The sequence below is a fragment of the Trachypithecus francoisi genome, unplaced genomic scaffold, assembly GCF_009764315.1.
Source record: "Trachypithecus francoisi isolate TF-2019V2 unplaced genomic scaffold, Tfra_2.0 Contig01440, whole genome shotgun sequence".
NCBI classification, from domain to species: Eukaryota; Metazoa; Chordata; class Mammalia; order Primates; family Cercopithecidae; genus Trachypithecus; species Trachypithecus francoisi.
Window position 1 is genome coordinate 16,316,429 of NW_022681431.1, and position 13,891 is coordinate 16,330,319.

The 13,891-nt window shown below is 43.0% G+C and overlaps 1 protein-coding gene across 2 annotated transcripts in view; it reads left to right on the top strand.

Annotated features, from left to right (window-relative positions):
- EXTL3 (exostosin like glycosyltransferase 3) overlaps positions 1-13,891 on the top strand; it is a 136,562-nt gene that overhangs the window by 57,202 nt on the left and 65,469 nt on the right. Inside the window, exon 1 of one of the 2 annotated variants that reach the window (XM_033229544.1) lies at positions 2,025-2,049. The exons of the other annotated variant lie outside the window; for it this stretch is intronic. The gene's annotated coding sequence lies outside the window, so the exon portion shown is untranslated. Of the gene's footprint in view, positions 1-2,024; positions 2,050-13,891 lie in introns of those variants that run through there. 2 annotated transcript variants of the gene reach the window in all.

Here is a 13,891-nt window from a genome sequence, read left to right on the forward strand (position 1 = left end):
TCATTTGAGGCCTACTCACCCACCCTGGGAGGGTCTAGAAGGCAAACGTTTCATCAGTATTGTGAGAAATAAATGTGTGGGGTGCCCTGGCATTCTTGAAGAGCTCCGTGATTGCTCTTGTCTGTGGGCCAGACCTTGTGGTGCGCATTTCAGTCAGTGAACTGGGAAGCATAAATGCAGTGGGTGTAGCTGGATCCCGGGGTGGCAGGGACCAAGGGAGTGGCAGAGCTGTCATACAACCCAGATTATTGATATTGATGCAGAGTGGGTTTAGGAGATACTAAGTTGGTTTTAGACATAGTTTAGAGAACTGTGCAACATTTTGGTAAACACGTCCAGAAAGCAACTGGACATTCTGAGGGCTCAGAGAAACAGTCCTGAGATAGAGACATAAATTTGAGAATCACTGGTATAAACCTATGTTAAAACAAACAAATAACCAAATCAACCTTTGGTGGGTGAGATCACATAGGGAAATGATAGAGTGCAATGAAGCCAAGGCCCAGGACAGAGCCCTGGGGAAGGTGCAAGCCTCAAAGGGACAGAGGAAGATCACCCAAAGTGGTGAAAGGAGACACGAAGTAGAGGCAGTACTTCTCAGACCCCAATGTGCCTAAACATCACATGGAGAGTGTGTTGAAACAGATTCTTGGACCCCACCCACAGAGATTCGGATTCAGTAGGTCTGGGTGAGCCTGAGAACTGCATTTCAAATCTGGCTCCCTTGGGATGCTGATGCTCCTGGTCCGCAGCCCATGCTTTGGGTAGCAGTGGAATAGGCTCGTCCCTTGGCTACAAAGAGAAGGGAAGAGAGTGAGCATTTGAGGGTAGCTGGAAGTTTCTGGGGATGTAAGAAACTTGTACATCTTGATAGGTCGAGGTGAAGGAGGCAGTACAGACAGGGAGAAGTTGAACATCCTGGGGAGAAAAGGGATAATTAATGAAGGAAATGTATGGAAGAGATTAGAGGAAAAAGAAGATGAAAGCACCAGAGATGTGCACGGTAAAAATATTAAAGAGCTATGGTGTCTGCTTTTAGAAAACTAAAGCCCCTTTGAGGAAGATGATTTCTTGTCACTTCCCCTCCTTTTATTATTTTTTAAAAAAATCTAACTCCTTGGAGCTGCTATTTACTTGTACCTTTCTGACTCCCCCACTGTGCCTAGGAGCCTTTGTCTCTCTGCCAAAATCCTCCCAGGGCTGTAACTTCCGGGTACAGAGACCTGAAGGGATGACTCGCTACAGATGACTGAACAGTAATGAATAGATTTTCGACAACACAAGGCATTTCAAGGATAAAGGAAAATTTCAAAAAACGCATGATCATTATTGCAAAATTGTGTTTCTACCACTTCTTGCTAGAATTGCTGTCAAGCTGTTTGACAGCTCCCCTGGGATATCACTCTGGCATTGCAATCATTGTGAAGCACAAAGACACATCTCGCTCTCCTCTGTTCACTAAAGCTGCTTCTGTATAGCCTCAGAGCCCTCTGACAAACTAGAAAAGCATCAAAAATCACTTTGTTGTGTTACAAAAAAAAAAAAAAACAACACAGCCACCCCAATAATAGCTGTGAGTAGCTATCTGCCTGTGTGCTGCACACTCTGAGTTCAAGACAACAAAATTTTTTTGAGGGCTTGTAATAGAACAAGCACCAGGAGAGATGCTGGGATCCAAAGATTAGTAAAATACTTCATCTTCCTCTCTCTTTTGAGTCCTGAGCCAAATGATACAGTCACAGGAATCAGACTGGGTTTAAAATGTCAGCTTGATTGCTACTGAAGCTGGCCTGGAGAAGGTGGCTTGGATCCAAGGCCAAAACAGTCTTCTCATTTCTTTCTCCATGAATTGAACTTGACCTTGGACATAGGCATAGTCGCTGGAAACTGCTGTATCTGCTGCTGAGTGGAGAAGAGAAGAAGGCACATGGCCTGTGGGCAGACATCTACAAAAGAGGAATTCAAAGCGAGCCTGGACAGTGAGTGTGCAGTGACCCTGCACCTAGTCTCATCGATCACACACTGAATTGTTTTCTTCTACAAGGAAGAGTAAGTAAGCAGAGTGCGCAGAGAGAAGGATGGACGCTGAGATAGTTTGGATGTCTGTCCCCTCCAAATGTCATGTTGAAATTTGATTCCCAATGTTGGAGGTGAAGCTTAATGAGAGATGCTTGGGTCATGGGGGTAGATCCTTTAGGAATAGATTAATGGTGGGAGGAGTGGGTGAGTTCTCACTCTATTAGTTTCTGAGAGAACTGGTGTTAAAAAGAGCCTGGCGGCCGGGTGCGGTGGCTCAAGCCTGTAATCCCAGCACTTTGGGAGGCCGAGACAGGTGGATCACGAGGTCAGGGGATCGAGACCATCCTGGCTAACACGGTGAAACCCCGTCTCTACTGAAAAATACAAAAAACTAGCCGGGCGAGGTGGTGGGCACCTGTATTCCCAGCTACTCCGGAGGCTGAGGCAGGAGAATGGCGTAAACCCAGGAGGCAGAGCTTGCAGTGAGCTGAGATCCGGCCACTGCACTCCAGCCTGGGTAACAGAGCAAGACTCCGTCTCAAAAAAAAAAAAGAGCCTGGCACCCCCCTCCCGTCTCTCTTTGCTTCCTTTCTTTCCATGTGACCTCTGCACACGCTGGCTCCCCTTCAACTTCCCCCATGAGTGAAAGCAGCCTGAGACCCTCACCAGATGCAGATGCAGATGCTGGTGCCATGTTTCTTGTGCAGCCTGCAAAACTGTGAGCCAAACAAACCTTTTTTTTTCTTTATAAATTAATTACCCAGCCTCAGGTCTTCCTTTATAGCAACACAAATGGACTAAGACAGATGCCATCACTTCAATACTGTGGAGAAGAGAAAGTTTCCTAGATTCTTGATCAAAGCAAGCATGGGGAGAAGGGAAGAGCATGATTTCCCCTGTATGTTCCAACTGTTTGGTGTCTTAGTCCATGGGTTTTAAAATAAAACCTCTGGCCAACCGAGGATGGGCTGCCCTCCTACACTGCGTGTAGTGGAAGTGGTAAAACAAATACCAGGGCGTGCAATCCTAGGCATCGATGGCAAATTCAGCTCGAACTTTCATGAGGCCTCTCCCTCACACCGGCTTCTTTGTGCATCTGCCTGGGACCAGGGGTGGACTTTCCAGTCTTGCCTACAGAAGGTTCTGTAAAGACACAGAACAGTACATTGAGTAGATTAATGCCAGCACTCTGCTATGCTCCAAACCAAAGGGTCATTTTCTATTCTTGTTCCCATTTTAAGAATGTCCAGTCTAGGCCAGGCATGGTGGCTCATGCCTGTTATCCCAGCACTTTGGGAGGCCGAGGCGGGCAGATCACGAGGTCAAGAGATTGAGACCATCCTGGCCAACATGGAGAAATCCTGTCTCTACTAAAAATACAACAGTTATCTGGGCGTGGTGGCATGTGCCTGTAGTCTCAGCTACTCGGGAGGCTGAGGCAGGAGAATCACTTGAACCCAGAAGACAGAGGTTGCAGTGAATTGAGATCACGCCACTGCACTCCAGCCTGGAGACAGAGCAAGACTCTCTCAAAAAAAAAAAAAATGTCCAGTCTGGTGGCTCATGCCTATAATTCCAGCATTTGAGAGGCCAAGGTGGGAAGATTCATTGAGGGCAGGCATTCAAGACCAGCCTGGGCAACATAAAACGTAGTTTTTCTACAAAAAAACTGTTTTCTACAACATAAAACATAGTTTTTCCTACAAAAAACTAAACATAGCGGGGTGTTGTGAGGCATTCATGTAGTCCCATCTATGCAGGAGGGTTGCTTGAGCCCAGGACTTGAAGGCAGCAGTGAGCAATGACCATGCCACTGCGTTCCAGCTTGAGTGACAAAGCAAGACCCTACCTCTTAAAAAAAAAAAAAAGGAATGTCCAGCCTTGTCTACTATGATCCTAAATTGTGGCATGAAAGTACTCTAATAACGCCATGCCAGGAAAAGAATACTGCCCTGAATTAGGATCGTTGTCTCACTATTCAATTCCAAAAGGCAATTTCAGTTCTTGCATCAAGAAGCTCTCAATCTAATAGAATAAGACAAATGCTTAAACCAATAATGACAACCCAATCCAGGCCTTTTATGGTAAAAACAAAAACATTTATAGCCGCTTAAACCAAGCAACATTAGTTCTTTGTTATGTTTTGAAAAGCAAGCTAGAATTTAATAGTTGTGCTTTTTTTTTTGGTGTAGGTTAACAGTACATAGACAAAATACTATTGCCTTAAAAAAGAACCTATTCCTCAGCCAGGCTCAGTGGCTCATGCCTGTAATCCCAGAACTTTGGGAGGCCAAGGTGGGCAGATCACCTGAGATCAGGAGTTCAAGAATAGCCTGGCCAACATGGCGAAACCTCATCTCTACAAAACTACAAAAATTAGCTGGGCATGATGGCAGGTGCCTGTAATCCCAGCTACTTGGAGGCTGAGGCAGGAGAATCACTTGAACCTGGGAGGTGGAGGTTGCAGTGAGCCGAGATCACACCACTGCACTGCAGCCTGGGCAACACAGTGAGACTCTGTCTCAAAAAACAGACAAACAACAACAAAAAAAGCATATCGGCCGGGTGCGGTGGCTCACGCCTGTAATCCCAGCACTTTGGGAGGCTGAGGCGGGTGGATCATGAGGTCAAGAGATCGAGACCATCCTGGCTAACACGGTGAAACCCCGTCTCTACTAAAAATACAAAAAATTAGCCGGGTGTGGTGGCGGGCGCCTGTAGTCCCAGCTACACGGGAGGCTGAGGCAGGAGAATGGTGTGAACCTGGGAGGCGGAGCTTGCAGTGAGTGGAGATCGGGCCACTGCACTCCAGCCTGGACGACAGAGCAAGACTCCATCTCAAAAAAAAAAGGCATATCCAGAGAAGAAGTATCCTCTTCCCCTGTTTCTTCTTTTCTTCCCCCCAGCTTTATTAGGGTGTAACTGATAAATAAAAATTGTGCATATTTACAGGATATGACATGATGTTTTATGTACACATTGTAAAACGATTAAATCAAATGAATTAACATATTCATCACCTCACATACTTAATTTTGTGTGTGTGTGGTGAGAACATTTAAGATCAATCTCTTAGCAATTTATAAATATACATTGTTAACTACAGTCACCATGCTGTACAGCAGATCTCCAAAACTAATTTATCCTGTCTAACTGCAACTTGGTACCCTTTGACTAACATCTCCCCATACCCCCAATCCCTGCAACCACCATTCTATTCTCTTCTTTTATGAGTTTGACCTATTTAGATTCTACATATAAGTGAGATCAATGCAGTATTTGTCTTTCTGTGCCTGGCTTATTTCACTTAGCATAATGTCTCTAGGTTCATCCTTGTTGTTACAAATGATAAGATTTCCTTCTTTTTGAAACTGAGTCTTGCTGTCACCCAGGCTGGAGTGCAGTGACATGATCTTGGCTCACTGCAACCTCCGCTTCCTGGGTTCAAGTGATTCTCCTGCCTCAGCCTCCTGAGTAGCTGGGATTACAGGTGCCCACCACCATGCCTGGCTCATTTTTGTATTTTTAGTAGAGACGAGGTTTCACCATGTTGGTCCGGCTGGTCTCAAACTCCTGACCTCCTGATCTGCCTGCTTTGGCCTCCCAAAGTGCTGGGATACAGGCATGAGCCACCACGCCTGGCCAATTTTCCTTCTTTTTTGTAAGGCTGAATAGTATTCCACATTTTAAAAATTCATGCATCCCGGCCAGACGCACTGGCTCACGCCTGTAATCCCAGCACTTTGGGAGGCTGAGGCAGGCAGATCACCTGAGGTCTGGAGTTCCAGACCAGCCTAGCCAACATTGTGAAAACCTGTCTCTACTAAAAATACCAAAAAATTAGCTGGGCACCGTGGCATGTGCCTGTAATCCCAGCTATTCACGAGGCTGAGACATGAACCCTGAAGGCAGAGGTTGCAGTGAGCTGAGATTGTGTCACTGCACTCCAGCCTGGATGACAGAGCGAGACTCTGTCTCAAAAAGTAAATAAAATTCATGCATCCCTTGATGGACACTTGGGTTGATTTCATATTTTGGCTATTGTAAATGGCGCTGCAATGAACATGAGAGTGCAGATATATCTTTAACATGCTGACTTTATTTCCTTTGGGTAAATACTACAGAAGTGTGTTTGCTGGGTCATATGGTAGTTCTATTTTTAATATTTTGAGGAGCCTCCATACTGTTTTTCCATAATGAGTGTGCCAATTTCCATTCTTATCAACAATATAGGCTGGGCATGGTGGCTCACACCTGTAATTCCAGCACTTTGGGAGGCCAAGGCAGGCAGATTACCAGAGGTCAGGAGTTCCAGACCAGTCTGACCAACATGTTTTAAATCCCATCTCTACTAAAAATACAAAATTTGCCAGGTGTGGTGGCGCATGCCTGTAGTTTCAGCTACTTGGGTGGCTGAGGCTGGAGAATTGCTTAGTCCTGGGAGGTGGAGGTTGCGGTGAGCCGAGATCGTGCCATTGCACTCCAGCCTGGGCAACGAGAGTGAAACTCTGTCTCAAAAACAACAGCAGCAGCAATATATAAGGTTTGCTTTTTTTACGCCTACACCAACATTTGTTTTCTTTTTGATAATGGCTATTCTAACAGGTGTGAGATGATACTTCATTATGGTTTTAATTTGCATTTTCCTAAAGATTAGCGAAGTTGAGCATTTTTTTTTTTTTTTTTTTTGGTATACTTGTTGGCGTATTTTTTGAGAAATGCTTGTTCAGGTCCTTTGCTCATTTTAAAATGGGGTTATTAGTTTCCTTGCTATTGAGTTGAGTTCTTACGTATTTTGGCCATTAACCCCTTATCAGATGTATGGTTTGCAAATATTTTCTCCCATTCTGTAGGTTGTCTCTTCACTGTTGATTGTTTCCTTTGCTGTGCAGCAGCTTTTTATTTTTATTTATTTATTTTTTTGAGATAGAATCTTGCTTTGTTGTCCAGGCTAGAGTGCAGTGGTGCAATCTCAGCTCACTGCAACCTCTGCCTCCCAGGGTCAGCGATTCTCCTGCCTCAGCCTCCCAAGTAGCTGAGACTACACATGCATACCACCATGGCTGGCTAATTTTTTTGTATTTTTAGTAGAGACAGGTTTTCACCATGTTGGCCAGGCTGGTCCTAAACTCCTGACCTCAAGTGATGCCCCCACCCTGGCCTCCCAAAGTGCTGGGATTACAGGCATGAGTCAGTGTACCCAGGCTGCAGCAGTTTTTCAGTTTGATGCAATCCCATTTGTCTATTTTTGCTTTGGTTGTCTGTGTTTTAGGGTCATATCCAAAAAGTCATTGCCCAAACCAGTGTCAAGAAGCTTTTCTCCTGTGTTTTCTTCTAGTAGTTTTACAATTTCAGGTTTTGTGTTTAAGTCTTTAATCTACTTTGAATTCATTTTTGTATATTGTGTGAGATAAAGGTCTAATTTCATTCTTCTGTATGTGGATCTCCAGTTTTCCCAGTGCCATTTATTGAAAAGACTGTCTTTTTCCCGTTGTATGTTCTTAGTACTTTTGTGGAAGATCAATTGACTGTAAATGTGTGGATTTATTTCTGGGTTCTCTATTCTGTTCCATTGGTCTATATGTCTGTTTTCATAGCAGTACCATGCTATTTTGATTGCTGTAGCTTTGCAGTATATTTTGAAATAAGGTCATGATGTGTTCTTTTCATTCAAGACTGTTTTGGCTATTCAGGGTCTTTTGTGTTTTCATATGGATTTTAGGATTATTTTTTCTATTTTTATGAAAAATGTCATTGGAATTTGGATAGGGATTGCATAGAATCTGTAGATTACTTGGGTAATATGAACATTTTAACAACATTAATTTTTCCATTCAGTGAATACAGCATATCTTTCCATTTATTTGTGCCTGCAATTTCTTTCATTGATTTTTTTTGGGAGGATATCTGTCACTTCAAGCATTTATCCTTTTGTGTTTCAAACAATCCAGTTATACCCTTTTAGTTATTTTAAAATGTAAATAAATTATTGCTGTCTATGGTCACCCTGTTGTGCTATCAAATACGAGATCTTATTCATTGTTTCTAACTATATTTTTGTGCTCATTAACCATCTCCCCTTCCCCCCACCACTGCCCTTCCCAGCCTCAGGTAACCATTGTTGTTCAACTCTCTATCTCCATGAATTCAGTTGTTTTAATTCTTAGCTCCCACAAATACGTGAGAACGTGAAGTTTGTCTTTTTGTGCCTGGCTAGTTTAACTTAACATAATGACCTCTGTTTCTATCCATGTTGCTGTAGGTGACAGGTCTCATTTTTATATGGCTGAATAGTCCTCCCTTAAGTATATGCACCACATTTTCCTTATCCATTTGTCTACTGATGAACACTTAGGTTGCTTCCAAATCTTGGCTATTGTGAATAGTGCATCAATAAACATGGAAGTACAGCTATCTTTTTGATATACTGATTTCCTTTCTTTTGAGTACATACCCAGCAGTGGGGTTGGTGGATCATATGGTAGTTCTATTTTTAGTTTTTTAAGGAACCTCAAAACTCTTCTTCATAGTGGTTGTACTATCTATCATCAGTGCTTTTTGGTTTTCAGAAGGCATTATTTCTATCTGAGGTGGCTCTGTAAAAATATTTTTTTATTTTCACTGAGCATGATGCATGATGGCTCACCCTTGTAATCCCAGTACTTTGGGAGGCTGAGGTGGGAAGATTACTTGAGGATAGGAGTTGGAGACCAGCTTTGGCAACACAGCAAGACCTGTTTCTATAGAAAATAAAAACTGCTGCTGGGTATCTTGGTACATGCCTGTAGTCCCAGCTACTCGGGAGGCTGGGGTGAGAGGATCACTTGAACCCAGGAATTTGAGGCTGCGGTGAGCTGTGATTTTGGCACTGCACTGCAGCCTGGGCAACAGAGTGAGACCCTGTTTCAGAAAAAATATTTTAAAAAATGTTAATTTTGAAAAAATTTCAAACTTGCAGAAATGTTGCAAAAGTGGTAAATCTTAATACAGATTTACCACTTGTTAACATTTTGCTATATATTTATTCTCTCTAGACAGACACACATACGAACACAGGCTATTTATTTATCTGAAACATTTTAAAGTTGCACATATCATGATCCTTTGACCTTAAATATTTTAGCATGAATTTTTTAAAGCACAAGGCCATTTTCTTACATAATTACAGAATAACTTTTAAATTCAAAACATTTAGCATTGTTATAATGCTATTATATAATAAAGAGTCAATTTGCAAATTTCACCACTTGTTCCAATAATAAATATATATATATATATATATATTTTTTTTTTTTTAGATGGAGTCTTGCTCTGTTCCCCAGGCTGGAGTGCAGTACCATGATCACGGCTCACTGTAACCTCTGCCTCCTGGGTTCAAGCGATTCTCCTGCCTCAGCCTCCTGAGTAGCTGGGACTATAGACACCTGCCACCACGCCCGGCTAATTTTTGTGTTTTAAGTAGAGATGGGATTTCACCATGTTGGCCAGGCTGGTCTCCAACTCCTGACATCGTGATCCACCCGCCTCAACCTCCCAAAGTGCTGGGATTACAGGCCTGAGCCACCGTGCCCAGCCCAGTAATGTATTTTATAGCAATTTTTAAAATACCAATTTAACATCCAATCCAGGATAACACATTGCATTTAGCTCTCATGTTTCTTTTGTCTTGTCTATTCTTGAACATTTCTTCAGCTTCCCATTCTTTCTTTCTGTCTCCCTTTTCCTTTCCTTTCCCCCTCCCCTTCTCCCTCTTCCTCCTTTCCTTCCTTCTGCCCTTGCTTTTTTTGATGACATTGACATTTTTAAAACATAGCCTAGTTGTTTGGCCCTGTTGTCCAGGCTGGAGTGAAGTGGCAGGATCATAACTCACTGTAATCTTGAACTCCTGGGCTCAAGTGATCCTCCTGCCTCTGCTTCCCACAGGGTTGGGATTACAGGCACAAACCACCCTGCCCGTCCTTTCTTTTTTCTTTTGAAATATTTTCAAACTTACAGAAACGTTGCCAGAATTATATAGCATTTTGCAAGTTTTTTTGTACATTTGAAATTATTTTTACTGAGATTCACCAATTTTTGATGTTTTGCCACATCCACGTTTTAGCATTTTTTCTCTCTTCCTTTGTGTGTGTGTGTATATATGTATATTATGTGTGTGTGTGTGTGTGTATATATATATTTTTTATATTTTTATTTTTTTTCTTGAGACAGAGTCTTGTCCTGTCACCCAAGCTGGAGTGCAATGGCACCATCTCGCCTCACCTACAACCTCCACCTCCCAGGTTCAAGCAGTTCTGCTGCCTCAGCCTCCCGAGTAGCTGGGATTCCAAGTGACTGCCACCATGCCCGGTTAATGTTTGTGTCTCTAGTAGAGATGGGGTTTCACGGTGTTGTTCAGGTTGGTCTCTAACTCCTGACCTCAAGTGATCCGCTCACCTTGGCCTCCCAAAGTGCTGGGATTACAGGCGTGAGCCACGGTGCTCAGCCTATGTTTGTGTATACGTAAAAAGTCGTTTTAAAAAATTGAACCAGGCCAGGTGCAGAGGCTCACACTTGTAATCCCAGCATTTTGGGAGGCTGACAGGGGGGTGGATCACTTGAGCCCAGGAGTTCAAGACCAGCCTGAGTAACATAACAATACACCCTCTCTCTCTAAAAAAAAAAAAAAAAAAAAAAAAGATAAAAAGAAAAAAATTGAACCACTTAAGAATAGGTGTCACCCTTTATGTGATAGTTTTGGAAGTGGGCCTTGAGGTTCTTGCCAATTGGACAGAACTTGGTGTGGGGAAGGGAATTAGCCAAAGGGCTCTGCATATGTGGAGATTAAGCCCGTATGTACATGAAGTAGCTGGCAAAAAGCCAATGTTTTGGAGTAAATGGGCTGGGGGAACAGGGACCAGAAAGGCAGCTGCAACTTACAACTTATGTTAAGGAATTGCAACTTCATTCCACAGGAAAAAAGAAAACGTTGAAGGTTTTAAAACCAGCAATGATAGTACCAGATTTATTTATTTTAGAAAAATTAACTCTAGGGCAATTAGGAGGAGAAAGGACAAGACAGATCAAGTAGGCAGATATTGCATTCCACTAGGTAGCGATGGAGACCCAAAGGAAGGGGATGCAGCAGAATGTTTGTTGAGCGTTTACTGTGTGCCAGCTATTTTACATATGATATCTCATTTAATTATCACAAAAAGCTGAGGTCAGAGAGGTTAAGTCACTTGACCAAAAACAGTCATTAGTAGGTTTATGGCATAGTTAATATTTGAACCCAGGCCCATGTGACCCTAAAGCCCACTCTGAAATACAGTGGGGTCATGTAGGACAAAGCAGGACGTGGGGAAGCCATGAGATTCTGAAGTGGGACTGTTCAGGCCCTGCTAGCCAGTTGGACATGGTGGGTGAGGGAGATATAAGGGTTACAACTGATGTTTCCAGCTTGGACTCCTGGCTAGACTATAACAGTGACATTCCAGTCCAAGCTGGAAACTGGAGAAAATGATTACTAGGGGCTGGGCACGGTGGCTCATGCCTGTAATCGCAGCATTTCAGGAGGCCGAGGTGGGCAGATCACTTGAGGTCAGGAGTTTGTGGCCAGCCTGGCCAAGACAGTGAAACCCCATCTCTACTACAAATACAAAAATTAGCTGGGCGTGGTGGCGCGTGCCTGTAATCCCAGATACTCGGGAGGCTGAGGCAGGAGAATTGCTTGAACCTGGGAGGCAGAGGTTGCAGTCAGCCGAGATCGCACCACCGCACTCCAGCCTGGGTAAAAGAGCGAGACTCTGTCTCAAAAAGAAAAAAAAAGAAAATGATTACTAGGGAAGGGAAGGAATTGGGAATTGGGGAAGGGAGAGAAAATAATGATTTTGTTAACAGTTTGTATAAATTGGGTTTGGACGACTGTGTTTGTGAAAACCTTAGACAATATATCCAGTGGACAGTTTGGCTCAAGAGCTCAGAAGAAAGGTCTGGCCTAAAGATAGTGATTTGGCTGGCGAAGTCTTAGAAGTGTTCACCCCCCCAAAAAAAAAAAAAAAAAAAAAGAAGTGTTCACCTAGTGATGAAAAGATGGCTAAGGATGGAGACCCAGGCACACAAGCATTTAAAGGATGGTGGAGAATTAAGACTCAGTGAAAGAAAAGAGAAGGGATGGGGAGAGGCAAAGCAAAGACTGGACCATTTCAAGAAGGTAAGTGACTAGGTCTGTTAAGTTCTAAAGAAGAGTTCCAAAGGGAAGCTTGAAAGATTAAGTGGGATAACAAATTAGGAAGTTGCTGGTTATCTTTTTTTCATTTTTTTAAAAATGTGTTTTTTTCTATAACCTCATATTAGAAGTGATCACTGGTTATCTTAATGAGAGCAGTTTCAGTAGATTGACAGTAGCCAGCACCCCCAGGGATTAAAGAGTGAATGACAGTAGAGAAGAGATGACTCTTTTATTTATGTATTTTTTTGAGACAGAGTTTTGTTCTTGTCACCCAGGCTGGAGTGCAGTGGTGCGATCTCAGCTCACTGCAACCTCTGCCTCCCAGGTTCAAGCAATTCTCCTGTCTCAGCCTCCCAAGTAGCTGAGATTACAGGTGCCTGCCACCATACCCAACTAATTTTTTTTTTTTTTTGTATTTTTAGTAGAGACAGGGGTTCACTGTGTTGGCCAGGCCGGTCTCGAACTCCTGACCTCAGGTGATCCATCCACCTCAGCCTCCCAAAGTGCTAGGTTTACAGGCGTGAGCCACCGAGCCCAGCCTGAGATGACTCAAGAATTTGGGCAAATGATGATGATGACAGCAGTTGATGTTACTGAAGGCTTACTGTATACCAGGCCCTGGACTAACAATTTACATGGATTATCGGGGATAATCCTTACAATACTCCTATGAGGTAGGTACCATTATTATCCCCATGTTCTGATGAGGAAATTGTAGTGGAGAGTGTATAGAGAGGTTATGTAATATGCCCAAGGTGTTCTACCATGAATACATAGTGGAACAAGGATTCAAATCTAAATCTTTCTGGGTTCAGTGCCCGTGTTATAAGATGATGGTAGCTTGAGCTGAGTTATTCTCTTATTTTCCCCCAGGCCTGAGACTGAGCCTGTTTATAAGCGGAATGGGGGTAAAACCCTATAGTAAGGAGGATAGTGACCATATATGTAAGCAAAGAGAATAACTGATCAAACAAGATTTAAAGGAAGGATATTAGATCACATTAAAAAATGGAGCATCTAGTTTCAGAAAGTAGTTAGGGACATCTCTTTGTCAAGGGCCGGAAGAGATGAAAGAAGAACCAGTGAATATGTACTCAGCTGTCAGTTTAAGGCAACATTGTTTTCTGAGATTTAAGTAACATTGGCTTAAGTCCCCATTCCGCATCCATTGGGAAACTCAATCCAAGATTTCTGTGAATTCCTGGAAGCTCCCCTTCTTATAGTTTCTTTGGCTTTGAGTTTCTGCTTCCACTAGATCCTTTATCTTACTTGTTACTGAACTTCTGTGGCTGTTCTCATTTCTTGGTTCTTTGCTGACCTAGTTGTGGAGCTCAGCCCCTCGTAATCTTTTTTTTCTTAATTTTCCCCCAGATCACTCACATAAGGCATTTGTGCATGTGACAGATATTACTGAAGGCTTAGGGGATTTTATATCCTCAGCAACACAAATAACTTAAAATTCCGACAATGGATATCTCTATTTTAAACACTCTCCGGCTCCCCTATCACTGGGAACTCTCTCCTGCAGATCCAGCCTCCCACACTGTTATTTGAGCCCCATCTCTTTTTATCCACCTCCATTTCCTCTCCTCCAGTCCCCATGCTTTTGGATTTTAAAAAAGATAGATCTGACTAGCTGTCTCTTTGCTTCAGAGTTTTATTCTA